The sequence below is a fragment of the Lycium ferocissimum genome, chromosome 12, assembly GCF_029784015.1.
Source record: "Lycium ferocissimum isolate CSIRO_LF1 chromosome 12, AGI_CSIRO_Lferr_CH_V1, whole genome shotgun sequence".
NCBI classification, from domain to species: Eukaryota; Viridiplantae; Streptophyta; class Magnoliopsida; order Solanales; family Solanaceae; genus Lycium; species Lycium ferocissimum.
Window position 1 is genome coordinate 7012497 of NC_081353.1, and position 4067 is coordinate 7016563.

Consider the following 4067-nt stretch of genomic DNA (forward strand, 5'->3'; position numbering starts at 1 on the left):
ATCTAGGAAGGGCCTGAACACGTTGTTCATCAAATCCATAAATACTGCCAGCGCATTAGTTAGCCCAAATAACATTACCCGGAACTCAAAATAGCCGTATCTAGTTTTGAAGGCTGTCTTAGGAATATCTTTCTCCCTAACTCGCACCTGATGATACCCGGATCTCAAATCTATCTTTGAAAACTATTTGGCTCCTTGTAATTGATCAAATAAGTCATCAATCCTTGGGAGTGGATATTTGTTCTTGATCGTCACTTTATTCAGTTGCCGATAGTCAATGCACATTCGCAAGGAGCCATCTTTCTTTCGGACAAACAACATGGGTGCTCCCCACGGGGAAGAACTAGGCCTAAACAGTTCACATAGTCTTTCAGATTCTTGAAATTTCAGCTGGACGCACTCTTTGCCATTTACATCTCTCGAGTCATTGCCTACATTTATTTCACAAAAGTTAAAAGGAAAGAGTTAGATACAGAACAATTATCTCCATACTATCAAATTTATATAGAAATAAAATAATGGAAATACTAGCTAGATCCGTCGTTGATGCCGAGAAATGGTTTCAAATGCTTTTTTTATCTACATTAGCAAGGGAGATGGTCATTCGAATTTCAACACATAATAACACATTATGACTTATAATAACTTGGATGATGGCTAAACATATTTTTCTGTGGTGACTAAAATGATTCTCAATGATTTTGCATACATTCGGACCTGATGATTTACTTCTTCCTTCTTTTCTTTTTGTTTCTTCCTAAGAGTAGATAACAATAACACTGTATACTTTTCGCGAAATCATTCACTTTTCTTTTCCATTTAGATACACGTACCACTCTTTTTCTCTGTTATGCCAAGATAATTAAAGAAGAAATACTCATATAAAGATATATAATACCAGTTACAATAAACTACTAAAAAAGAATCAGTACAGAGATCAATATGAATATACACCTGAAGGTTTTGAAATTGCATCTTATGCCTCAGGGAACTTTTCTAGACAATAATATTTCATCTTCTGTAGTGCCTTTGGCCTCGCTGCTTATTTCTCCTTCTCATTATGATTCTGTATTCTAGTTCTTCAGTGATCCCAGAAAGCCAATTTGGATTTCGAGAAGAAAGCATGAAATATGCAATGGAGAATCCGATAGATAGGCCACAACCATATCCCATAAGAACCACTTTCCAACTGAGTTCACTCAGAAATGACGAATCACTTTCTTCATTTGCGTTGTTTGTCTCTGGCCTCGAGCTACTTCCACAATCTTCCAAAACTGGGAATCCACGTAATCCATCATTGCCTTCATATGAATTGTTCTCAAAAGTAGCAAATTGACGTCCTTGAGGGATGCATCCTTCAAGGTGATTGTGGGAAAGATTTAAAACTGCAAGAGATGTAAGAAAAGCAAGTTATTGTGGTATTTCTCCCGAAAGCTTGTTAAATGAAAGGTCCAATGATTCGATTACAGATAATTTTCCAAGTGATGTCGGTACATGACCTTGCACCCCATTGTGAGGTAAATTCAACACACGCAGTGCAATGAGATCTCCCATCATACTCGGATATGCCCTTCAAATTTGTTACTTGAAAGATCCATAGTGGTGTACAAAGGCAGGATCCTCACAACTTCAAACTCTTGTCCCTTTGTTACAACAGTTACCGAGTCTTGGTAATATGTTTGTTCTCCATCACCTGGTGCCTTCATTGTTTGATCAATTCTCCTCATGCCTTTCCGATTTTGAAAAAGACTTATTTGCAATTCTGTTGTAAATGCATTGCAAGAGAGATCTAACATCCGAAGTTGACGAATTTTTTTTGTATTACTTGAAGTTCTAATGGGACCATGAAATTTATTGGATCTCAAGCTTAAAACTCATAGCTTTTGAAGAGTCCCTAATCATATAGGAAATGTGTCATTGAGGTGATTTCTCCCTAAATCGAGAACTTCCAACTCTTTGCAATTGGTCAAAGATCTTGGGATTTTTCCCTCTAGCTCATTGCCCTGCAAGTTGAAGCTTTTAAGTCCACTTCCAAATCTAAAACTTATCCGGAGATTCCCAGAAATACTGTTTTGTTGCATATCCAAAACTTTGAGGTCAACGCTCATGTTACCCAACCATTGTGGAATTTCTCCCTTCAAATTGTTTCTTGCCAAATCTGGCACTATTAATGATGTCAAATTGCAAAAAGAAGAAGGGATATACCCAGAGAGATTATTATTTGATAAATCAATAAAATTTAGATTAGAAAAAGAAAATGCAAGTTGACAGAGAAAGAAAGATGCTAGTAGAAATAGGAGGTGTCCAACACCCATTTTGTGAAGAAAGATTAGTATATAAAGTAGGTAATAGAGACAGAACAAAGAAAGATGTGCTTTGTGTTAGTCCCATATCAAAATTCATGATATATATATATATATATATATATATATATATATATATACCGAATCGGTGGATATTAAAATGAGTTAAGTCTTGGTGGATATTATAAAGTACAAAATTTTAGCCAAAGAAACCTGTACTCATCTTACTGTCAAAGTGCCAGTCAGTACAGTGTTATATATATTCTCATTGAGACGAATGCAATAAGTTATCTATAATAAGAAAAAAAATTAAAGAAATACATGAATCTTTTTAATTGCTTCATAAGAGTAAAAATGATAATCCAATATTTGGCTCAAGTCAATGCACAAGTCTTTCCTTGGAAATTTCAAATGGAAGCTACAAAGGGAAAACCCCTTTCAAGTCATTGTTGAATAGCCATGGATTTGGGGAAACTTTGAACCTCCTATTCCTACATATAATTTAGCATCTTTAGTGGAGAAAGAGAAGATATAAAGAGACAGTTCCAAATGAATGAGATATTTCAAGTCAATACACAAGTCTTGTCAATTGAAAGTGATAACACGGTAATACTTTTACGTACTTTGATTGGAAAAAAGGACTAGCACCAAAATCATGAATTTGTGTCAGATGTCTTTTTATTCACTCCTCTCACTTAAGTGTGGTTAATTAAAATGTGCTCTCACGTTGATTTATCACTTAACCATGGTGAATTCACATGATTTGATATAAACATCATGTATAAGTGAACACATTTCTTTTTCTAAATGTAGAAAATATTCTCTACTTTGATCGCCGTGGATTTGGGGCAACTTGTTACATGCAATTTCTACATCTATTATCGCAATTTTAGTGTAGAAATCGAAGAAATAGAGGAACAATTCCAAATGAATGAGATATTTCAGGAATTTCAGTGGAAATATCAAATGAAAGTGATAACAAGGTAAGACTTTTACTTTGATAGAGAAAAACTCGCATCCGAATGTTTACACAATGAATTCATGTCAGATGTCTTTTCATTACACTTTTCTCATTAAAGCACAGTTACTTAATATGTGTTAATATCACATTGATTTATCACTTAATCATGGCGAATTCATATAAGTTAATGTAAATACCGCATATAAGTGTGACACATTTTTTTTTATTGCAGAAAATGTTCTCTACATTGATTGTCGTGGATTTGGGGCAACTTGTTACTTCCTCAGTCTACATCTATTAGCGGAGAAAGAGAAGGACAGTTCAAAATAAATGAGATATTTTAAGCAAATACCTCAGTCTTTACATGGAAATGTCAAATGAAAGCTACAACAAGGTAGGAATACTAGTATTGAAGTGCATATGCTTTGTCGTGTCATGAAGGCACTTGTCTATATTTCTGTCACGACCCAACCGGAGGGCCGCGACGGGCACTCGGTGCTAACCCACCCGGGCACCTCTTAACGTATTTTCACATTACATCTAGGTGAGCCACATAGCTAAATCATACTTTTCATTCATCAATCATACTAATCCCATTGGGCAACAATACATTTATATTATCATTAGCAACTATGCCCATATCAGTGTACATAAGCCGACGAGGCTAACAAAATGATATCCAAGATATAGGCCGACAAGGCCAAACACATCAAACCATATACACATGTCTACGAGCCTCTAAGGAGTGTATGTCATATCATATAGGCGGGATAGGACCCCGCCGTGCCCATAAATATATACAC

General features: G+C 35.5%; 1 pseudogene; it reads right to left on the minus strand.

Moving 5' to 3' along the window:
• Window positions 1–793: 793 nt before the first annotated feature.
• On the minus strand, window positions 794–2350 carry LOC132040509 (receptor-like protein Cf-9 homolog; annotated as a pseudogene).
• Window positions 2351–4067: the final 1717 nt, after the last annotated feature.